Source organism: Loxodonta africana, chromosome 1 (genome assembly GCF_030014295.1).
Source record: "Loxodonta africana isolate mLoxAfr1 chromosome 1, mLoxAfr1.hap2, whole genome shotgun sequence".
NCBI lineage: Eukaryota > Metazoa > Chordata > Mammalia > Proboscidea > Elephantidae > Loxodonta > Loxodonta africana.
This window is the reverse complement of record NC_087342.1, coordinates 4593859-4619939: the sequence shown is the minus strand read 5'-3', so window position 1 is coordinate 4619939 and position 26081 is coordinate 4593859.

The window sequence follows — 26081 nt, the reverse complement described above, 5'->3', positions numbered from 1 at the left end:
AAGCACTTGAGTTCTAAAAGAAAGGCATGTGTTAATCCAAAGAAATGAGTCTCTAATAGTGGAGTTTTCCAGGCAGAGACTTAAATGAACACTGGAAAGATGCTGTGTCCTGATTACATCTTGTCTCCCGTTCTGAGGAGGATTGTGCTAAGGGAACACTCTCTGAGATAAGGCTGGGTGGAGTGGGAACCAGGCCCAGCTTTCTTAAACAGGGTTGGCAGAAATGAGGTGAGGAAACGGGGCCTGCAAGCCAGCTGGCTGACATGGCAGCGGTCCCTCCCAGACATTAGAGATTCAGAGGAACCATAGAAACCATATGTGTGAGAAACCCTGGCAGAGGAGGGAAAAATAGCAAATCCTTCTCTGTATGGGGGTAGATCCCAAGAGCTATGATATGATGGTGGCTTCTAGGACCCATGCCGTCCAGTGTGGGGACAACAAAAACTCCTCTGCCCCCACCAGCTAGCCAGGCAAGGACTGTTCATCCCTTCATCCCATCTGATCTCGTCTGGTTCAGGGACCCCTCAGCTGGTGGTGGGCTGATTAGAAGTTTCCTGTATGTCTGTTCCACCTGATTGTAAGTTTCATGAGGACAGAGTGGATGTTATTTATTTTCTTATTCCTCACAGCACATAGTGTTTTTATAGAACAGGCCTTAACTGGATGTGGGATTGGAGGAAGAATAGAGAATGAAGGCAAGTTTCCAAGTTGGGAAAACTTAGTATGTATTACAGATGAAATGGGTCAACACGTAACTCTAGTTGTTTTTCATATTACTTGCCATTCATCCGATCATTTAATACTTACTGAGCACTTAATGGAAACCCCGATGGCTTAGCGGTTCAGTGCTTCAGCAGTTCAAATCCACCAGCCGCTTCTTGGAAACTCTACGGGGCAGCTCTACACAGTCCTGCAGGGTCTCTATGAGTTGGAATCAACTCAACGGCAACAGGTTTGGTTTGGTTTTGGTTTAAGCGCTTAATGTATACCAGGCACAGTGGTAGAAGCTGGGAATACAACAATAAATAAGACAGATACTAAGCCCTGGCCTCTTGGAGTTGATTGTGTATTAGGGGAGGCAGAAAATGAACACGTAAACAAATAAATAAGAATTTCCGATAGTGATAATTGTCATGAATAAAATAAAACAGGATAACTAAATAGAAAATGAATGAGGTAGGGTAGGGGAGAGTACCTTAGACAAGGCAATCAAGGAAGGTCTGAGCAGGCGAAGGCCTAAGAAAATGAGTATATTGGACAAGAACTGACGGGGGTAGTACTCAGGAAAAAGTGAAAATTATTTCTAATTTGATTAACTATTTTGATAGCAGTTATAATTATAAACACAACTCACGCACATGCTACATTTTAATAGTACAGTTGTTGTTAGCTGCCCTCAACTTGGCCCTAGGCTCATGGTGACCCCACGCACAATGGGATCAGAACATTGCCATCCATAGGGTTTTCATTAGCTGATTTTCAGAAGTCCATCACCAGGTCTTTCTTCCTGGTCCTTCTTAGTCTGGAAGCTCCACTGAAACCTGTTCGGCATCACAGCAACAGGCAACCCTCCACGGACAGACAAGCGGTGACTGCGCTTGAGGTGCATTGGCCAGGAATCAAACCTAGGTCTCCTGAATAGAAGGTGGGAATTCTACCACTGAACGACCACTGTCCTCTTAATAGTACAGTAAGATACAAAAATATAAAATCCTCCCCCAAGACTTACTATTCAAGGCAACACCGATAACCTTTCTCTTGTGTATTCTTCTAAATGTTATATATATACATATATAAAAATGAATAGACTCTATACGTAAATGAAATCATATTAGCTTGCTCTTTTGAACCACTCAGATCCCCCTTCAAGAAAGAATTCCTTATCCAGTTACAAGGAATGTAACTAGCTAACAGCCTCCAGCTTTTAAGGTTTGCTTCAGCATTTCAGCTAAGGTCACCTCTCCTCAGGGTGGCCTAACCAATGACTGAGCAAAATCATGGGTCAAGAGCCTAGCCATTTCTGCCCAGCTCTAGGCATCTCTCATGAGACACACTCCAACTCAGCTCTAGGCATCTCTCATGAGACACACTCCAACTTACATCTGCTTTTGCTTTGTTTTGCTATTAAAAACAATCCAGCAATCAGCATCCTTTACCATACGTCTTCATGCACATGATTGAGTGCCCGTTTCTCCACCCCATAATGCCATTCAATATCTTATTTTTAAGTTGTGCCAATCTGATAGAAGAACAGTGACACTGAAGTAACATTTAATTTGCAATTTTATACTCATAAGTAGGTTGAAAATCGTCGTAGTTTCCTAGGGCTGCTGTGACAAATTACCACAAAGTGAGTGGCTTAAAATAACAGAAATTTCTCCTCTCACAGTTCAGGAGGCTAGAAGTCTTAATTCAAGGTATTGGACAGGCCATATTCCTTCCAAAATCTCTTTGCCTCATCCAGCTTCTGCTAGCCCTAGATATTACTTTGCTTGTGACAAAATAACTCCAATTTTTGCCTCCATCTTTATATGATGGGTGGTCTTCCTCCATATCTGTCTGTGTCTCTTTTTTTCCTAAGGATATTAGTCATGTTGGATTAGGAACCACCCTAATCTAATATGACCTCCAGTTAACTAATTGTATCTCCAAAGACGCTATTTCCAAAATAAGGTCACATTCACAGGTATCACCGTTAGGACTTAAACATGTCTTTTGGGGGAACACAGGTCAATTTGTATAACAAGAATTATTTTGTCTTAAGTAATCACTTGTATTTATCTATGAACAATACAGAAACCCTGGTAGCATAGTGAGTAGGTGCTCTGGCTGCTAACCAAGAGATCAGCAGTTCAAATCTGCCAGGTGCTCCTTGGAAACTCTATGGGGCAGTTCTACTCTGTCCTATAGGGTCGCGATGAGTCGGAATTGACTCGGTGGCAGCGGGTATGAACAATACATTCGTGTTTTTTCTACTGGGTCTTTTTCTTATCGATTTGCAAGAGTGTTTTTGTTTAAAAAAAGAAAGGAACTATTTTCCTCAAATGCTGCGAAGATTTTCTTTGTGCTTTTGGTTAAAAAAATTTTTAATGGTGTTGTCCCCATACAATATCTTAATTTACTTGTAGTCAAAATTACCTATCTTATCCAATGTATCTTCTGAGTTTTGTGTCATGATTATAAAGATTTTCTCAGCTCTAACAACATTCTAAAAATATATCCCTACATTATTCTAATGCCCTTAGCTTTTGTTTTTTCTTTAAACTTTGTGTTTCATCTGCAATTTATTTCCATATAGTCAGGTAGGATTTCAGCTTTTCTTCCCCAATGAAATGTACTGTCAGTTATCCTCATCGGTTTTGAATCTTTTATTTCTTCCCCACTAATTCTAAACTTCTTTTTAATAGATTAAAACCACATATATCTATTTAGCTCTATATCTTGAACTTATATCCTGTTCTGCTGATCTATTTTGGTATTTAGCTCCAACACCAAAGTGCTTTCATTCCTGTAGATTTATAATTGTTTAATAGCTGATAGGAAGTAATCCCTCTAATTTTTGCACTCTTTTTAGATTATCTTCTTAAAAAAATCTCTCTGGTTATTTATTCATGTTTCTTACCAATATTACATTTTTATACATTATTTTCCACAGGTATCTTTGCTTTTGGATAAATGGCCAAATGTTAATCTGAAAACTAATTCCATTTTTTCTCTGGTCTATTTTTGCAGGTAAAGTTCAGCATTTCCACAAATTTTCCCTCCAAATTTTACTCTCGCAAATGGAACAGTGTTACACTTCTAAATTAAACAAAGTATCCACTTCAAATCTTCCTTTCTAAAGACGTGAGATGTCTTTCTATTTAGTCAAGGCTTCTCTTACACCTTTACCAATGTTTCAAAATTTTCCTTATATAAGCATCCTACGTATTTCTTCTAAGATTATTTCCAAGCATTCTTATAGTTTGGTGATTACCACTACTCCTCACTTATTGACGATCTCTTTATCTGATATTTTGCATTTACAACAATCAAAAAAATCTATTATCGAACTAATTTGTTCATTAACAATGTATGCCTGGCAGTAATGAATGCGGAGGTGCAAGGTCAGAGTAACGTTGGCTGTGATGGTTAAGGTTGTATATCAACTTGGCTGGGCCATGACTGTAAGTGGTTTGGCAGTTATGTAATGATGCAGTCATCTTCCGTTTTGTGATCCGATGTGGTCATACTCCGTTTTTGCATAACACCAATTTTCTTGAAATGACCTGGTCTTTGGAACCTAACCATGTTGATATTAAAAAGTGAGGGTGGCCATAGTCATCCTCTCTATCTTCTAGTTGATTTTTTTTTATGTGTGTCTTTCACTTAGTATAAGGTTCTCTTTTTTTTTATTGTGCTTTTTTTTTTTTAGGTGAAGGTTTACAGAGCAAATTAGTTTCTCATTAAACAATCAATACACATGCTGTTTTGTCACCTTGGTTGCCAACCTCACAATGTGCCAACACCCTCCCCTTCTTGACCTTGGGTTCCCTGTTTCCATTCATCCAGCTTTCCTGTCCCCTCCTACCTCCTCATCCTTGCCCCTGGGCTGGTATGCTCATTTATTCTCACATACATGGTTGAGTTATGTGCATTATTATTTGTTTTATGGACCTGTGTAATCTTTGGCTGAAGGGTGAACCTCAGAAGTGACTTCACTACTGAGTTAAAAGGGTGTCCAGGGACCATACTCTCAGGATTTCTCCATTCTCTGTCAGACAAGGAAGTCTGGTCTTTTCTTGTGAATTAGAATTTTGTTCTGCACTTTTCTCCAGCTCTGTCCACTATCCTGTATTGTGATCCCTGTCAGAGCAGTTGGTGGTGGTAGTCAGGCACCATCTAGATGCTCTGGACACAGTCTGGTGGAGGCTGTGGTAGTTTTGGTTTATTAGTGTTTTGGACTAATCTTTCCTTTGTGTCTTTGGTTTTCTTCATTGTCCCTTGCTCCAGATGGTGTGGGACCAGTGGAGTATCTTAGATGGCCACTCACAAGCTCTTAAGACTCCAGGTGTTACTCATTAAAGTAGGATGTAGAACATTTTATTTTATAAACTATGTTATGCCACTTGAGCTAGATGTTTTCCAAGACCATGGTCCCCATAACCCTCAACACAGTAATCCGGTCCCTCAGGGAGTTTGGATGTGTCTATGAAGCTTCTATGACTTTGCCTTGGTAAAGTTGTGCTGACTTCCCCAGTATTGTGTACTGTCTTACGCTTCAGCAAAGTTACCAATTATCTATTGTTTACTTACTGTTTTTCTGTCCCCATCACTCCCTTCCCTAGTAACCATCAAAGATTGTTTCTTTTTGTATGTAAAGCTTTTCATGAGTTTTTATAATAGTGGTCTCATACAGTATTTGTCCTTTTGTGATTGACTTATTTCACTCAGCATAATGCTGTCCAGATTCATCCATGTTGGGAGATATTTCGCAGATTCATCATTGTTCTTTATCATTGCATAGCATTCCACTGTGTGTAGGTACCATAGTTGGTTTATCAACTCATCTATTCATGGGCACTTAGATTGTTTCCATCTCTTTGCTACTGTGCATGATGCTGTAATGAACATGGGTGTGCATGTGTCTATTCGTGTGATGGCTCCTATTTCTCTAGGATATATTCCTAGGAGTGGGATTGCTGGATTCTATGGTATTTCTATTTCTAGCACTCTAAGAAAGCACCATAACATTTTCCAAAATAGTTCCACCAGCAGCACATAAGAGTTCCAATCTTCTTGCAGCCTTCCAACATTTTTTATTTTCTATTTTTTTTATTGTGCCAGTAATATTGGGGTGAGATGGTATCTGATTGTAGTTTTGATTTGTATTTTTTTTTTTAACAGCTAGTGATTTCTAGCATTTCCTCATGTGTCCGTTAGCCACCTGAATGTCTTCTTTAGTGACGTGTCTGTTCAAATCCTTTGCCCATTTTTTAATTGGGTTATTTGTCTTTTTGTTATAGAGATGTTGGTTTTCCTATACATTTTAGAAATTAGACTTTTGACAGATTTGTAATAGCCAATTTTTTTTCCCGGTCTGTAGCTTCTCTTTTTACTTTTTTGGTGAAGTCTTTTGTTGAGCATAAGTGTTTAATTTTTAGAAGTTCCCAGTTATCTAGATTATCTTCTGGTGTTTGTATATTATTAGTTAAGGTTTGTATCCTATTTACACTGTGTATTAGGGACCCTAGAATTGACTTTATTTTTTATGCCATAATCTTTATAGTTTTTGGCTTTATATTTAGGTCTTTGATTCATTAGGAGTTAGTTTTTATGTATAGTGAGGTTTGGGTCTTGTTTCATTTTCATAGACGAACATCGAGTTTTATCAGCACCATTCATTAAAAAGACTGTCTTTTCCCTTTTGACGGACTTTGGGCCCTTGTCAAAGATCAGGTGACTGTAGCTGAATGAATTTACATGAGTTCTTGCTTCTGTTCCATTGGTCAGTGTATCTGCTGTTGTACCAGTACTAGGCTGTTTTGACTACCACAGCTGTACAATATGTTCTGAGGTCAGGTAGTACGAATCCTCCTACTTTATTCTACTTCTTTAATAGTCCTTTATTTATCCAGGCCCTTCTTCCTTTCCATATGAAGTTAACAACTAGTTTTTCCACCTCATTAAAGAATGCTTTTGGTATTTGGATCAGGATTTCATTGTATTTGTAAATTGCTTTCGGTAGTATTGACATTTTCACAATGTTGAATCTACCTATCCATCAGCGTGGTATGTTTTTCCATTTATGTAGGTCTCTTTTGGTTTCTTGCAGTAGTGCTTTATAGTTTTCTTTGTATAGGTCTTTTACATCCCTGGTTAGGTTTATTCCTAACTATTTTATTTTTTAGGGGCTTTTTTTTTTATTATAAATGATATTGCTTTCCTGATTTCCTTTTCATAATTCTCTTTATTAGTGTATAGGTATTCAACTGATTTTTGTATGTTTATCTTATAATCTACTACTCTGCTGAATCTTTCTATTAGCTCCAGTAGTATTCTTGTGGAGTCTTGGGTTCTCTATGTACAGTAACATATCATCCACAAATAGAAATAGTTTTACTTCTTCCTTACCAATTTGGACGGCCTTTATTTCTTTTTCTTGCCTTGTTGCTCTAGCTAGGACTTCCAGCACAATGTTAAGTAGGAGTGGCCATAAAGGGAATCTTTGTCTTGTTCCTGTTCTCAGGGGGAATGTTTTCAGTTTCTCTCCATTGAGAATGATGTTGGCTATTGGTTTTATATATAAAAAAAAACTCAAACCAAACCCATTACCGTCAAGTCAATTCTGACTCGTGGCAACCCTATAGGACAGAGTAGAACTGCTCCTTAGGATTTGCAAGAAATGGCTGGTGAATTCAAACTGCCAACCTTTTGGTTTGTGGCTGTAGCTCGTAACCACTGCACCGCCAGTGCTCCTGGTTTTGTATAGATTTTTTTATTATTATTATATTGAGGAATTTTCCTTGTCTTCCTATTTTATTGAGAGTTTTTTTTATCAGTAATGGGTGTTGGACTTCATCAAATGTCTTTTCGGCATCAGTTGAGATGATCATGTGATTCTCTTGTTTTATTTCTGTGGTAGATTACACTGATTGATTTTCTAATGTTGAACCATCCTTGAAATACCTGGTATGAATCCCACTTGGTCGTGGTGTATAGTTTTTTTTTTTTTTTAATGATGCTGAATTCTATTGACCAAAATATTGTTGAGAATTTTTGCATCCAGAGCCTTTTCTTCTACTGGAAGGTCATCTGATGTTTTATTTTTGTTGCTTACTGAGCCATCTATCCTTTTTTTTTCTTTTCATATGTTTGATATTGTCTGCTGTCTCCAGAATTCAGGAATTATTTTCTTCATTTATTGATTGTAGATTTGTTTGTTTCATCCTGCTTTTTTATTTTATTTGGTTATGTCTGGGCATGTGGGCTAGGTGTGTTTCTTGTTCACCTGTGGGCACCATAGTTCTCACCACCTTGTCCAGGTGGGCAGGGCCAGTGGCTCAGCTATGGTGCAGCAGGGCAGGTCCAATGGGGGGAGGGAAAGCCTGGATAGGCCATTTGTGGCACAAACTAGGGCTGGTAGGACAGGGCCTGGAGACAGTTTGGGGCAGGGCCTGGGGGGTCTAACTGATTTCTTTTGCATGTAGGAAACAATTAAGTTATACATATATATGAATTTTATTATTAGCCACTTTACTGTATAAATTTATTTTTTCTAAGAACTTTTCCAGTTGATTCACTTTTTTTTTTTTTTTTTGGTACTGTGTTATTTCATCACAAATAATTAAAAGTTTGCCCCTGTAGTCCCATTATCACCTCATTTATAACTGTATTGTCTAGGACTTACAGAAGTACATTGACTAGCACTTTCAGAAATACATAAAATAATGGAAGTGTTAGTTGGTATTCTTGTCTTCTTTATGCCAATAATAAAATGCTGAATTACATGATTTTTGCTTTTGGTTGAGACGTATGATTTTTACCCTTGTGGTAATGGTACTGTTCTGTATCCTGACTGCATTGGTGGTTATATGAACCTTCAAGTAAGCTCGCATAGAACTAAATACACATACACACACGTAAGTATAAATAAAACTGGGGAAATCTGAATAAGATTGGTAGATTGTATCAAGGTAAATATCCTGATTGTGATATTTTACTATAGTTTTGCAAGATGTTAGGAATGCCCAGGTGCTACAAATGGTTAAGTACTCAACTACTAACTGAAATGGTGGTTTGAACCCACCTAGAGGCATTTCTTAAGCCAGGCTGGGTGATTTGCTTCTAAAAGGAGACAGTCTTGAAAATCCTATGGAGCAGTTCTACTCTGCACACATGGGGTCATAAGAAGTTAGAGTCTACTAGACAGCAACTAACAACAGCAACCACTGGGGGAAACCGGGTATATAAGATCGCTCAGGATTTTTCTTTCAACTGCTTGTGAATCTATGATTACCTCAAAATTAAGACTTTAACTTAAAAAAAATAGCATGTCTAACACATAGTATAAATTCAATGAATGTTACTTTGCTTCCTCTATCCCCATTTTCTTTCAATATAATTTCTTCAATGTGTTCTTCAATTTATGAATGTTGCTGCTGTTAGGTGCCATCAAGTTGATTTCAGCATATAGTGCATTGTTGCAGCCACTGTGTTAATCCATCTCGTTGAGGGTTTTCCTTTTTTGCTAACCCTCTACTTTATCAAGCATGATGTTCTTCTCCAGGGAATGGTCCCTCCTGATAATATGTCCAAAGTACACAAGAAGAAGTCTTGCCATCTTCACTTCTGAGGAGCATTCTGTTACTTCTTCCAAGAGAGATCTGTTCATTCTTCTGGCTCTCCATGGTATATTCAATATTCTTCATCAAAACCATAATTCAAAGCCATTAATTCTTCTTCAGTCTTCCTTATTCATTTTCCAGGTTTTGCATGCATATGAGATGATTGAAAACTTCATGGGTTGGATCAGTCGCATTTTAGTCCTCGAAGTGACATCTTTTCTTTTCAACATTTTAAAGAGGCGTTTTGCAGTAGACTTGCTCAATGCAATACATCATTTGATTTCTTGACTGCTGCTTCCAATGGTGTAGATTGTGGATCCAAGTAAAATGAAATCCTTGACAACTTCAATCTTTTTTCCATTTATCATGATATTGCTCCTTGGTCCATTTTTGAGGATTTTTTTTTTAAGTGAGGTATAACCCATGTTGGAGGCTATAGATTTTGATCTTCCTCAGTAAGTGCTTCAAGTCCTCTGCACTTTCAGCAAGTGGCTGCTCAAGAAGACAAAATAAAGTATTACAATGAAATGTGCAAAAAACCTGGAATTAGAAAACCAAAAGGGAAGAACATGCTCATTGTTTCTCAAGCTGAAAGAAGTGAAGAAAATATTCTAGCTTCAGGTTGCAATATTGAAGGATTCTATACGCAAAATATTGAACAACACAGGAAGCATCAGAAGAAGATGGAAGGAATACACAGATTCACTTTACCAAAAAGAATTGGTCAGTGCTTAACCATTTCAGAAGGTAGCACATGATCAAGAACCAGTGGTACTGAAGGAAGAGGTCCAACCTGTACTGAAGGCAATGGTAAAAAACAAAGTTGCAGGAATTGACAGAATACCAGTTAAGATGTTTCAACAAGTGGATGCAAGTGCTCACTTGTCTATCCCAAGAAATTTGGAAGATAGCTACCTGGATAGCCAACTGGAAGAGATCCATATTTATGCCAATTCCAAAGAAAGGTGATCCAACCTAATGTGAAAATGATCAAACAATATCATTACTATCACATGCAAGTAAAATTTTGCTGAAGATAATTTAAAAATGGTTGTAGCAGTACATTGACAGGGAACTTCCAGAAATTCAAGCCGGACTCAGAAGAGGACGTGGAATGAGGAATATCACTGCTGATATCAAGTGGACCTTGCCTGAAAGCAGAGAATATCAGAAAGATGTTTACCTATGTTTTATTGACTATGCAAAGGTATTCAGCTGTGTGAATCATAACAAATTATGGATAACTTTGAGAAGAATGGGGATTCTAGAACACTTAATTGTGCTCATGTGGAACTAGTACATAGACCAAGAGGAAGTCTTTTGAACAGAACGGGGAGATACTGCGTGGTTTAAAGTGAGAAAAGGTGTTCGTCAAGGTTGTATGCTTTCACCATACTTATTCAATCTGTATGCTGAGAAACTAATTTGAGAAGCTGGACTATATGAAGAAAAAAAACAGTATCAGTATTGAAGGGAAACTCACTAACAACCTGATAAAAAAAAAAAACTAATAAAAAAATTTATAGGTACCCATAAATATGCCTTGAAGGCAAATTCAATTTAGGTTTCAGTTACAGTATAAAATTGGTTCTATGTTGCTGTATCTCTAAGAAACTTATTGGAAAATAGAGCCATTAAGAAATCAGAGACTGGCCACTAGATCATGTGATCTCCTAGAAGAATTCTTTTTACCTTTGCAGTCATTCCAGTTTTTTAATCATTTTCTAACTTTGTGATTTCTCTACAACCATGAGGACTTTTTTTTTCCCTTCCCAGAATTTAAGAGATAGACTATAAATGTAGGTTCCATGTAGGCTTACATCTGTATTTTTGAAACCAGAAAACGTTTTTTCTTAGCACTGACCAGGCCAGTCCTGAGAAAACTGAAAGTAAATAAAACTTGCCTTGTACCCCCTCCACCATCACCATTATTTCCCTTTTCAACACCTCTCCTTCACAACACAGGAAACCTTCAGGGAATTTCTTGGAGGGGCAGATATTGCAATTTCCTTTTGTTTCCCAGAATCACTTCCAATGGCAACTCCTCAGAATTACTCTTTGTTCACGCTTAGCACATATTCCCCTACCTGCAGCGCTATCAAACTTACCTTTCTTTCTGTCCATTGAACTTTTATTTCCAAAATTCTGGTTTATTTTCTTGTTTAAAATACTGTATTTCTTACAAGATGTAAAGAGCCCTCAAACTGAAAAAAAGCACATTGAAATTAGCTGCTGGTAGCAACAATTTGGTAGGTGAATAGCCTATTACTATATGTGAATCCGTTTATGCACGTTCTAGCTAAAGAAGAAAGTTGTTCTACCTATCAGAAGGCTAAAAAATATAAATTCAGCAGAAGTGCACATTGGGTAATTCCCCTGGAGCTGGTTAAATTGTGTATTTAGGATCCTATGAGATCAGTAGTTGTGCCTGTTTGACCTTACATAGTGTATTCGCCTTTAGCCCAGTGGAGAGAGAAAACTCAAAAAATAAGAACTAAGATCAATGATTGAAAAATAAGGCCAATGGCTGATAGAGGTAAATTTCTAGCCCTGACAAAGAGTTCATCAAACATCATGCTTATCTTGGAAGAAGTATAACCACTAACACCTAAAAAAAAAGAAGCCCAAGTATCTTTGGCATCACGCTGATCAAAGTTAAATTTGGTCAAATTTCAGCAATGAATTAGATCCAAATTCAGAGAAACAATCTGGTCAAAATGTATGGACTAGATCAGGAACAGATTAATCTATGCTGAACAATAATTAAGAGACTGGGAGAAAAGTACTCTTGTATTCTATTGGTATATTTCTACATTTAAAAAAAAAGAAAGAAATCTTTAAGTTGTTTTAAAACTTATCCCTAGTGTTAGACAACAAGAAGTTGAAATGCTTACTAGAGCACTTTGCACTTGAAGTGATAATCCAAAATACAGGTATGTCTGCCTCTATCTCAGTTAACAAGCCCAAATTTCAGGCCTTGGGAAGACCCTGCAAAAAAATGTGTCTTTGGACTAAAAATCCTGAATTTAAATCTCAGCTTCGCCATTTACTAGCTATGTGATTCTGGACAATTTACTTAGACTGTAACAGTCTGTTACTTAGTTTGTAAAATGAGAAGCATATTATTAATCAGTAAGACTGTTGAGGGAATTAACCAAAATCCAAATGCATTGTCTTTGAGTTGATTCCGACTCATACAGACCCTACAGGACAGAGTAGAACTGCCCCATAGGGTTTCCAAGGAGTGGCTGGCGGACTCGAACTGCTGACATTTTGAGTAGCAGTTGAGCTCTTAACCATGGTGCCACCAGGGCTCTGATTTAGGGATAATATACGCAAAAAGATTTAGCACCAAACAGGCACATAATAGGTACATAATGAATAGTCATGGCTTTTTCCATCTTGGCACCTGCCAGCCCCTGTGGCCAGAAATTTGTTTCCAAGTTCAACTTTTTTGAGTCAAAAATCTATTTTCCAAATTTAAATGAAGATGTTGGAGACAATGCCATAGTTCCTTTCCCTTAGAAAAGATCACTGCTTTGCCACAGCAAAGGCTGTTATTCCTGCCCCTGTTGTGTTAGTCATGGCTTCCTTCTTTAGTCATCCATGGTATTGACATTTTATTCAGAGATTCTCACTCATTAACTCATTCGTTTAACAGTCTGCTATGGCCAGGTAAAATCATTCCCACTTTCAAGGGGCTCATGGGAGATCACAATGATTTAACATAAAGAAAACTTGCTTACATGTGTTAAGACATTTCTTTTCTATTAACGTATAGAATTAAATTTAAAAAGGGATATGTATATGTATGGCTGCTAACCAAAAGGCAGCAGTTTGAATCCAGCAGGTGCTCCTTGGAAACCCTATGGAGAAATTCTACTCTGTCCTATAGGGTCGCTATGAGTCGGAATCGACTCGACAGCAACTGGTTTGGTTTTCGGTTTAGTAGGTGTGCATATGTCTCATAAACACACCTAAAGATATCAGCCCATGGTTATAGTTAAGAAAATAAAAAGGAAGTCTTTATTTTAATAGAAAGAACTTAATTTAGAGAATTAGTTATAGGGTATTGGAGGACTAAAAAAGCAAAAAGAAGACACTGAAATAACACAGGGGTAGTAATTGCAGTTACCACACCTACGGCTAGGGTAACAAAAGAAAATGATTGGAGTTAGGAGAACAAAGAAGCTTGGGGTATATCCCCCTAAAGCTGGGACCCAGAATTCTGAGGAAACAATGCTGCCCGCTGATGTTGGTGACTCAGGAACTCAGAGGAGAGTCTCCATGGAGCAGGGACTCGGCTGGTACAGGCATCTGTGAGCAGTGGACTGAGTATGGGGGTAGGAAGAAAGTACTAGGAAATGCAACGAACTTCCCCTGGAACCAGCACCGCTGCTGGGGCAAAAAGTCACTGCTGAGGTGATGAAGCCCACATGAGGGAACATGACTCTTACACTCCCCCTCATGCCAGTCTCCTTCTAGTGTTCTCTATTGGCAGAAACTCATGGGAGCCAGCTGGCAAAGCAGCAATGTGGTCTGCAGGTTCCCAGCCACAGCCTCCAAGAGCACAGTATAGAAGAGTAGGTTTGACACTGAAAAATAATAGCTTAATGACCAGCACATTGTTTCGTTTATAATAGTCTGTTACTTGCCTAGAAAGTCTGCTCACAGTTGTCATGGGCTAGGAGAAAAGAGTTTTGCCCATTGTCGGTGATGTTAACTAGTCACGTATCCATTGCACTGGGTGACAAGGGAGATTTTTTCTAAAAAGATTAAATGTCAGGAGACCTCAACTCTAGGGCTTGATCTGCCAGTATCTGGTATTGAGAAACTTTAAGAAGAAATAATACAATTTTTGTTGTGGTGGTTTTGGAAGGAATCATAAAGATCATCTAATCTCATCTATTTGTTTTGCAGAACATCTTAGTAATTTTTATACAGTAGGAGTTCTTTACTACCTATATGAACCAGTTTTGTTTTCTCTAGAATAAGAGCTCTGGGCCAAGTGATCTCAATGGTGTTCAACTTGGGATTTGTCCTTATCGTCACTCTGCCAACACTCCTTGCACCCACAACACTCAATCATTCAGCTAAAGAATAACTAAATGGTAGGCATTGTGCTAAGTCCTGTGAACAGAATTCCTGTCTTCAGGAATATTGCAATCTGTAAACACTGACCTGTTGCCATCAGGTTGGTTACGACTCATAGTGACCCTATAGAACAGAGTAGAACAGCCACTTAGGGTTTCAAGGGAGTGGCTGGTGGATTCGAACTCCCAACCTTTTGGTTAGCAGCTAAGCTCTTAACTACTGCACCACCAGGGCTCCATATCTATAGAGGAGACATAGAGACAACCAGCAGGTTATAATATAGTTCTAATGGAGGGTGTTAGGCAAAGCACAGGGAAGGAGCATTTAACCCAAACTAAATGTGGAATTTAAGTTGAGTCTTGAAAGAAGAATGAGAATTAGATAGGGCAGAAGAGTGGACAGAAGGGAATCAGGAGGTTCTTCCAGGTCAAGGGAACAGCACGTGCAAAAGTTAGGGCATGAGAGGAAGTTGTTTCCAGTCTCCACCAGAACAGGTATAGAGCCAAAGCAGATTGCAACATATGTCACTACACTTTCAGCAGCAATTACGAGAATTTCTGGATAGCAACACTTTTAAAGCTCTATTATTTCACATAACAAGAAATCCAAAGAAGGCAGCTCCAGAATTGGTTAATTAGGCAGCTTAATAAGGTCAGGACTCCTCCTTGGTGATTCTTTCTGGATTCCCTCTTTGTGGTTCTCTGGGTTTTCTCTTCATAGCTCCAACCATCATATCCTCCTCACAGTGTTCAAAAGCAGAGGATCTCTCTCCTCATACAGCTCTTCCGTTTTAATCAGGGAGAATCATTTTTAGTAAAAGCTTCTGTAGTAGCTTTTTGTTGTTGCTGTTTTTTTTTTTTTTTTTTTTTCTTTTGAATGTGTTTCCCCAAAAAGCAGAGCCTTAAGACAGAGATGGCATGGAAGAAGTTATTTTTGGAAAGTGATCCAAGGGAGCTTGAGAAGGCGTCTGGAATGAGAGAAACAGGGAAGAAGAAAAGTCAGTGCAAAGGTGCATGATTAAGCTGGTCACCACCATAGTCAATTATGGCTCAGGCCCATCAGAGCCCTCTGAAGAGTCAGGTAGAATGCCCCGACCAACTGTTCAAAATTGCCTGTTCTTACTATAGGGTCACTCTGAGTTGGAATTGACTCTACAGCAACAGGTTTTTTGGTTTTGGTACCCTCTTGACCAAATATTAGTCAGGCTTCTCTACAGTCCCCTACAACCTCTTATTGCCCCCAGGCCTGAGCAAGTACTAAAAGAATGGAAACCATCTCTCATATTAGCCATTCCTGGGAATCAGCTGACCACAAGGCCTGACTCCAAAACAACAGACATTTTTCACCACACTACATATGACTTAAATAAGGCTCAGGGATGGTTCCTGGCTTACCAACAACAAGGCCAGATACGAACCCTTCAAATTACCATTCTTTGCTCAGAAATGAATAGCTGAACTACTTGTCTCCACTGAGAAATTTTTTAAAAAATGCTTGTCGACCAAGCTTTGATTGATGAAGCTTCTCCCCTTCCCCCAAGTTTCTCAATACTGGCCCACTCTCAGCCTGAGCCTACATATGACCAGCCTTAAGGGTCCCCTCCCAGAGAACAGGTTGACCCTAGCTTAAAACATTCTCTGATTTACTATCTGATCATATCACCCTCTGATCCCACTTCTCCACATCTGATTTTTCTAGCCTTGTTTAGTCTCTATAAAAGAAAACCCTTTTCTGCCCAACCCTTGAGATACTTGCTGATCTTATATTCAGAGCATTCTCCCTATTGCAATAGACCCTTCCTCCTTTTCTGAATAGTCCCTCCCTAAGTCCAGATTTGTTGTTTTTATTAGACATGACTCAAGGTTGTCAGTCCAAGACAGAGAAGAAGGGAACTTCTGTCTACCATCTCCTGTACCTCATTAGATAAGGGTTGACCCAGGGAAGTTAACTCTGTTGCACTTCCAGGTTCAAGAACACATGAACATGGCTTAGCACATTCCAAAGGCAACCCACAGGGATCTGCCAGAGATGCCCCAAGGTTGAAAGCAAGAAATTAACAAAGGCAAACTGCTTATAGGCTACACTTGGATTTACAGCTGCTTAATGTAGCAAATGTCAGAGAAAAAAGGTGTTCTAAGAGACTCTGAGACAGGAACTGACATTGCTAACACACCTCCCAGCCAACTTCTCGGGCTCCATTGGCAAGGATTAGCCCATGGTCTATCCAGTAACAGTGAAGATGGTACCTCCAAAACTCAGTTGCCATCAAGTCAGTTCTGACTCACGATGATCTTGTTTGTTTCAGAGTAGAATTCTGCTCCATAGAGTTTTCAGTGGATGTGGTCTTTCTTCTGAGATGCCTTTGGATGGATTTGAACCACCAACCTTTCAATTAGTAGCTGAGCACTTACATGTTTGTGCCACTCATGGACTCTGTGAAGGTGGTAGAGAGTAGTAATAAAAGAGAGCTGTGGACTTCCTCCCAAAGTATTGGATTTATAAATAATAAATAAAACTAAAAACCTAAAAAAAGTAACAGCAATTTAAACTTGTTAGAGATGTAAATGACAAAAGAAACAGTTAAAAGAGTTTGAAGAATGCGCCACTACAGAACAGGAAATAGGGGTGCAGAACACTGCTACTTTTGATAAGTCTTACAGTCTTTGATTCCTTGAACGAAGTGCATGTTTAACCTTAAAAGAATAATTAAATTTAAAAATACATGTGAAAACTAACAGACACTGTATAACTACCTAATTCACACTTTATGGCTTCAGATGCCATCACACTGCCATAAGTGGATCTTGAGATGTGTGAGCGTGGGCTGCAAAGGGCAGAGTAAGGGAAAGCTCCTCAAGCGTACAGCCTGGCTTGGAGTAGAGAGTCAATGCATGCTTGAGAAGTAATGGAAAGGGAAAGAAGGGAGGGAGGGGTGAGAAAAGTTCACACGTGAAATAGGAACGCCACTGCCAACACCACTACCACCACCTCATCCCTATGGTACAGTGTAAAAGTCTTCAAACACAGCAAAACCAGCTTGGAACCTTCAGTATGGGGACTTCACTGCGACATATACAACCAAAAAACCAAACCCACTGCAGATGATTCCAACTCATAGCAACCCTATAGAGCAGAGAACTGGCCCATAGGGTTTCCAAGGAGCACCTGGTGGATATATGTATGTGTATAAGTGTGTATATATATATACACACTTATACACACACACATATATAAATATGTATATATATATTTTTTTTTACATAAAATACAATTCAGATAAGGGGAAGACTTGGACATATTTAGTTTTATCTTTCTGTCCTTGATTACAGATGGATGAAGTTATAAAATGGTATAATATTAGAGTCTTTGAATGTCATGGTTGTGCTAGGCACTTAGAGAACTCCTCTGATAAGTACTTATTGTTCCAGGCAACAGAACAGCAATCATGCTTGCCTGATCTTCATTATTTAGTCCTCAAATGCTGTTACATAAACTCTTTAGTAAACATTAGATGAAAAGTGAAAAATATGATAATTCCACCAAAATGAAAACAGTCAATGAGTTTCAGAAGAAAATATACTGGAATATAAATTCCTTTAATACAACAACCTGTTAAATTCCATTTCTGTGTCCCCAGTGCTTACTATAATACCTTGCATGTAGGCCTACTTTATAAATTATTGCTGAACTGAATTAAATCGAATTGTGGAATTTATTCAGCATGTTTTCCAGTTATTCTAGCACATATTTTCCTTTGCCTTTATTTATCCCTTACATTTTTATTTATCCCTTACATTTGTATGTAGACTGGCAAGTTTTCTGAATTCCCTATTGTAGATTTCAGTAACAAGTGAGAGGAGAAAGCAGAAAAACAAGCGGGAAGAAAGTGGAGAGGAGAAAGGTGAACATAAAAGAAAGGAAGGAGAATGTGGGCGAAAGAGAAGGAAATTGAAACTTTCAACAGGGTTTCTGAAGAAGAATTGGTGATAGAAGGGAATGGACCAAGGTAATTAACATTTTTCTTTCAGCATCCTTTGTTCAGTAGATTGGAACCATGCTATTTTATCCCAACTCAACAACTTCTCAACAACTTCAAATCTCTTCCACTTTTTCCATCATAATTATTTTTGGATTTTCCCCATTGTGAGCATCTATTTAAAAAGACAAAGAAAATCCAATTTTATTCCTTAAATCTCAATATTGCCACCTCCAAACTCTGTTTCATTGTTCTTCTTATTCTTAGCATAAGACTGATATCAAAGGGGTTGGTTTAGATGTAAAGGAAACCAAGATTTTATTCCCCAAGACTGAATGACTAGATTAGAATGGTGCCTTTGGCATAAGCTAAGTACAATTTGGCAATGAAATGTTGTTAGCAAAAAATACCGCGCTTTAGAAGATAAACCATAGTAAATTTGATTAGATTTGAATCTCCTTTCTACTTTTAATATTTGTCAGTCTTTAATGGAAATACTAGTCAAATTTTGTGATATGGGGTCCTTGGAGAAATCCAAGATGACAAAACAAAAATGATTCCATATTAGTAGAATGAGTACCAGTATGAAATTCCAAAGGATCTGAAGTTATATGTCTTAGAGAGGAAAATTTAATTAGTCTTTGAGATATTACTGTATAATGTAGAATTGAAAAGGAGTGGTTGTCTTCTGTTCCCATTAAGGAAAGAATAAGTAGAAATAAAAGCTTTAATATATAGATTTGGAAGAATCTCTTCACTTAGGCTAGTGAAACCCTAGACTGTATTATTACACCAAAATTATCCAGATCAATCTCACATAAAAGGATACTGGCTGATGAATTCTGCTACAAATAACCAAGGAAATGGACTTACTCTTGGGACCCAATCCTATATTATAATCCATAGCCTCTGAGAAAATCCTTAGTACGTATGTTTCTTATTTCGCCATATTCAATAAAATGTCTTCCTTCCTATAGAGTGAGGAATGCCATATTGTAAATGAATTATATTCAGCTAAGTCACTGAATCCAGCTTAATAGTGAATATTACAAACCCAGCCACTGTCATTCTCAGGCTGCTTAGCCAGTTCATTACCTGCCTTCTCAGGGATACTACGTTTTGTTAAGCTCCCAGTATAATTCCAGCCTCCACTCACAACCGAAACTTCAGTTATATGTTCTGAGTTTTATACCCCAAAATCTTTTAACTAGTCTCCTGTGAGTCAGTTTACTTAAACCTTCCACCACCATCATTATCTTCCTACTCACACATGTGGGTACTATCATATTCATTTATCCTTTTTCCTTCGCCAAATTTTCATCTGCATGTTTTAGATACCTCAGTGGACAGAAGAGCAATTCACAACCAATGGGGAAGCAGGAAAATTCATCAGAGTGGTTGGCATTCTTCAAGTCCCCATCTTTGGTCTGACTTTAGCTCAGGCCTCTTGTTATTCCATTTAGGCTCCATGACTGATCTCATCTATGCCAATGGCTTTAATTATTACTTGTTCACTGATGACTCTCAAATCTCTGTTGTCAACTGATATTTATCTCCTGAGTTCCTGAATTGAACATCCAACTGAATATTTCTACTTGGATGCCCTAACCAAAACAAACCAAAACAAACCGACTGCCATTAAGTTGATTCCAACTCAATAGTGACCCTATAGGACAGAGGAGAACTGCCCCACAGGATTTCCAAGGCTGTAAATCTTTACAGAAGCAGACTGCCACTGCTTTCTCCCAGAGAGTGGCTGATGGGTTCAAACTTCCAGACTTTAACCACTTAACCACTGTATCACCAGGGCTGCTTTGGATGTCTTGCTACATCTCAAACCCAGCTTGTACAAATTTGAATGATTCTTCTCTATCTTTGCCACCATTATTTATTTCACCTTCTGTGTTTTCTAAGTGAAGGTCCCAACCTTCTCTACTCGATTGTTTAATTCAGAAACTTAGCAGTCATCTTGTATTCCTTATATCCCTTCTTCCCACCTACATATAAAAAAAAAATCATTAAGTCCAATTAATTATACCTCCTTAATAGGCTTCAAATACATCCTCTTAACCCCATCCTCAGCATTATTATATTAAATCATTATTGCAACAATCTCCCACCAGTGCTCCCTGCCTCCAGACTTGCCTATACCTAATACATTCTTGTTTTCCCACCATTCATTCATTCATTCAACAAATACGTCCTACATGGGCCTACTATCTGCCTAGCTCTGCCCTTGATTCTGGACCTTTCCTTACACTGTAAATCCTACTAAAATACAAGTATGATTCTCTTGTTTAAAATGCTTTATTATTTCTCCAGTGTCTCCAATTGTTAAAGTAAAATATAAGTTCCACAGTATAAATTATTGAGGTTCCTGTCTACCTTGTCACTGTCATTTCTTGCCATTCCACCTATCCCCACTCTGACTATTTTCCAGCCATTCAGCCATTTGCAATTCCTTCACTGGTCCATATTCCTGCTCGCCTACTGGCTAGCATTGGTTCTAGCTTCTCTGTCTGCCTGGAAAGCTCATTCTTCCACTTGAATGGTTAATTCATAACTGTCTTTCAGGACTCACTGCTGATAGATTCTCAATTCTCCTCTTTGATCTGGTCCTACCGCCCCATCTGACTTAGACACCTGTCATACTTGCTCCCATATTGTCCTGTACTTATCTCTGGCGTAGCCTTTTTCATGCTATTTGTAGTTGTCAGTTTACTCGCTTACCACTCCTCCTAGATACCAAAACAAACAAATTGCCATCGAGTCAATTCCAACTCATAGCAACCCTATAGGACAAAGTAGAAATGCACTATAGGGTTTCCAAGGAGCAGCTGGTGGATTCGAACGGCCAGCCTCTTGGTTAACAGCTGTGCTCTTAATCACTATGCCACCAGGGCTCCCCCACTAGATAGTAAGGTCTTTATAGAAACACACCTTATTTGCTTTAGCAAGCCCAGTGGTACTTAGCACACAGTAGGTGTTTAATAAATATTTGTTAACTGAATTGTTGGATAGTTAGAAAGATGTCTATGAAAGGGTAGTATGAACATTCTCTCACTGTTTAAAAAGAAAAAGAAAACATATCACATATGGGGGCAGCTTGAGATCAGTGGGAAAAAAGGAACAAAAGTAGATGAAAGAATGAAGCCTTTTAAGATCTCTTAGTTTTTTAATTAAAAATAAAGTCACAACTTTCTTGTAAGAGAGGAGGAAGGGATGCTTGATGTAGACCACTAAGAAAGTAATTTGTGACCTCTTTTCACTGAAGTGTGAAGCAATCAGAAAATGCAAGGCACGGGTATTGTGATACCCTGAGAGATGATAGGTATTGATGTTATTATTGCTTCATATATATTGAGAATGAAGGCAAGTGATCAGGTTATAAGAGAGAGGCAATCATTTTACTCAGGTTATGATAGGTAAGGCTGGGTGCCCCAGAAATCTGATGATAATTTTCTGCTATATTAAGTTGGTAGTGCTGAACACAGTGCACCTGTTCTCTACTTCTTGCCCTGACTAGCGAAAATTTGCTTTTTTGCATTCTAGAGAATGCCATTCCGTAGAAGTCCCTAAGTAAGTGAGCAATGAACAAATTTAGATAATGATACAGCATCCAAATGCATCAGTAAGATTTCAACCAAACCAGTCTAAACCTTAGAGAAATTGTTTGCAACAACCCCTATTTGTAGGAAAACGGGGAGGGGTAGGAAGCAGAATGCAGTCAGTGTTCAATGTGATTGTGTTGGTTCGGATAGAAAAACCTTACTAAGGGTGTCAGGAATTTCATCAGACTAGGCATCAGGTCAGCCCACCATGTTTATCTCAACCAGTCAATTCTGTAGAACCATAAAATCATGGAGCTGAAATGAGACTCTGAAATCTCCTAGTCCAACTCTTTCATTTTGTAGATGAGAAAATCAAAACTCAAAGATGTTCAGGAAATGTCAACTTGCAAATTACGTGCACACTCTCCTTCTACATTTCAGATTAGCCGAAGTTATCCCTTTCTATTTCAAACACTCTAATCTTAGTTTTGGAGTCCCGGGGTGGAACTAATGGTTAAATGCTCAACTACTAACAAAATGTTGGCTCAGATCCACCCAGAACTGCTCAGAAGAAAGGCTTGGCAGTCTATTCCTGGAAGATTGCAGCCATTAAAAACCCTATGGAGCATTTTGACTCTGACACATATGGGGTCACCATGAGTCAGGATCAACTTGATGGCAACTGGTTTGGTTATGGCTTTTAGTCCTAGTTTAGCCAGCTAGGACAATTCAGTTTACAAAACCTCTGAGTTCAGGAGTAACAGATTTTTCTGACCACACCACAATGGCTCCACACCCAGAGCTGCTATTTTCCTATGATTATCATAATATTCTTATTTATACTACAGATTAATGTTAGGCTAGAGATGTTGTTTGTGTATATGTACCAGTCAGTTTGTTAAATATATTGGGTAAATTACGCTTGTCTTTGAGAAAGCCTTTATCTCTAAATTTCTTTACCTAATTGGCCTTTGTTTCTTGGAAGAAATATCTGGGGCGGGGAGGGGGCAGGGAAGAGCCCACCACATAAACATAAGATTCTGTGAAGGTCACAGTAAAATGAAGTTATTGAAACAAGTCTGCTAATAGAACTTCTAAGAAAAAGCTTTCCAGAACTTCTAAGAAAAAGCTGAAATTCCCAAAGAATATACCTTGTGGGCAGAGGTCAATGTGTATAGCTATTAAAAAAATCTTAGCCGTGTACTTAGCTTTTCTACATTGTAATGATACACTTGCAAGTAATTGAGAGAGACTCTTCCCACTTTTCTTCTTCTCCTTTAAAATGCAGTCCTGAGAGAAGGATCCAGGCTAACTCTATCTAGACTGGAGAGCCCAGTACACCAAGCGTCCAGAGTTGGTGGGACTAACCGAGCTCATTCTGACCAGCCAATAAAGTTTAGGGGGGTTTTCAAGCTAGAAAAGGCAATATGGACTTCAAATTTGCTCCCTGTCCAGGTAGTGCCCTTTCTGCTGAATCCAGAGAATTCTTGCCAATTTGGACACTCACAGGGAACCTGGATGGCTACCAATTCCTGATTCACAGAGAACCATCTACAGTCCTGAGAAGTTGCCTCTTGGTCATGATCCACGCAAAATGAAGTTCAAAACAAAGATTCACATGAGGAAAAGTAGGCTCAGTAAAAGTTACTAATGCCACAGATAGAAAAGATGGACTACCAGGTGATTTTGAGAGCTGAGTCAACACTACTAAAAATTTGGGGAGAAGACAGGTAGGGTACTGGAGGAGGGATGAGATTTACCTTGCCAGTCTCCCAATTCTGTCATTATGCTTTACTCATTCTTGATAGTCAAATAAAATAGTTGGCAAAGTTTTACTGAACATAGACTGTACCCCATGGTGTTGTCTTAGACCCCCTTTTTTTTTTGTATATATCGAAAGAGGTTTAAAAATAGCCCCTGCACTCAAACAGGTTATTATATAGTTGTATAGAAAAGACAAGAATGCAAACAAAGCAGAATATGATAAACAACAAATGAATTCCACAGAATAAAGATAAGCATAATAGGATTTCAGGTTAGAGAGAATTTACAAGAAACTAAAAGTTCAGGAAAAGCACCATGGGAGTTGAGCTAGGCTTGACAGATTGTACGTTAGAGACTAGTTGCCACTCTATTCTTTCTTTTGTCTTAATAATGTAAGCCTGATTCTATTTGTGTGACAAACAAGATAAAAGATCACATTTCCTAGCCCACCATTCTCCTAGTTGTGCCCATGTGATGATGTTCAGGCCAATGAGATATAAGCAAAATTATGTGGACAACCAGAAAGGCTGTTAAAAGGGACCTGATTCAGCAGGCGGGGGCACCAGTCTTAAACCTTTTCTTTTTCTGATCTGAAAATTTTAACATGATGAATGAGCTATAACAGCCGTTTTGAACCAGAAGATAATCTTAAAAATAGAAATCACATTCTAGGATGTTGTGTTGTTGTTGTTATTAGGTGCCATTGAGTCGATTCCGACTCATAGATACCCTATGCACAACAGAGCGAAACACTGCCCAGTCCTGCGCCATTCTTACAATCATTGTTATGCTTAAGCCCATTGTTGCAGCCACTGTGTCAGTCCACCTCGTTGAGGGTCTTCCCCTTTTCTTCTGACCCTCTACTTTGCCAAGCATGATGTCCTTCTGCAGGGACTGATCCCTCCTGACAACATGTCCAAAGTATGTAAGATGCAGTCTCACTGTCCTTGCTTCTAAGGATCATTCTGGTTGTACTTCTTCTAAGACGGATTTGTTTGTTCTTTTGGCAGTCGATCGTGTATTCAATATTCTTTGCCAACACCGCAATTCAAAGGTGTCAATTCTTCTTCAGTCTTCCTTACCCATTGTTCAGCTTTCACATGCATATGATGCGACTGAAAATACGATGGTTTGGGTCAGGGATACCTTAGTTTTCAAGGTGACATCTTTGCTTTTCAAGACTTGAAAGAGGTCCTTTGCAGCAGATTTGCCCAATGCAATGCATCTTTTGATTTCTTGACTGCTGCTTCTATGGGTGATGATTGTGGATCCAAGTAAAATGAAATCATTCTAGGATGTTAGGGCAAAAAGATAGGAGCAGGCAAAATTTCCAGCTATGGTAGAGTAACTGGTCTGTGAATTCTCTCACCAAAAAACTAAAGCTAAAAAAAATTGTAAAAATCCATCATATGGGGACTATAGAGACTGACAACAGGTAATATATTGAGAATTATTTATTCATGAAGGATGCTTATTTATTTATTCACATAAAAAACACCGAGACTCTGTGACCTTTGCCCCTGGGCCATCCCCATTCCACCACCACCACAACCCCCAACTCTTGTAAGAATGGGAACATTACCTCTACAAAGCAGGCCAGGAAAACTATCAACTTTTCAGGCAGAGGGAATGGACTTCATTTAGGTAAGTGGGCAAAAACCCATGAAAGTACTGGCAGGAAGCAGTGAACTTGACAGAAAACAGAAAACCCGTAGCTATGTGAGCCTGTGGCTGCAATTCCAATTTAGGAAGAGCATGGATCAACCAGAAGTAAAATGAAGAGACCATGGAAATGAGAGAGTTATAGAAGCTCTAGAAAGCTTCTCACATACCCCATGTTGATTAAAAAACTATGTACCTGCAAAAGGAAGACTTAAGAAAGTCAAGCTTCAAGTGAAAGCCAAGGTAGAATTGAGGACCAGGTAAGCATTGAATGTGCAGTCAATACGAACTGACTCTAATTAAACCCAGATGTTAGATTTAGCAGACAAAGTTTTCAAAGAAGCTATTATAAATATACTAAAAGAATTACAAGAAACTACATTTAAAAATTAAGAGAAAATATGACGGTGACTTGACAAATAGGAAATATCGATACAGAAATAGAATCATATACCAAATCATTACGTAAATAACACACACTTTCCGCATTTGTCTGCCAGCCACACATTCCCCCGCCCCTCCCCCCAGGTATTTTCATAAGTCCGCTATGCTAATTTTTTTTATAGCAACATGTAAAAGAGGAATGGCATGGCAGTACTTGTGAAGTTGCCTTGAGGAAGTAGATGTGGCCAGAAAACAAATGCAGAAGGCGTGTGTTATTTGCATAAAAATACAGTATTGGTGACAGGAATGTAAAATGGTACAGCT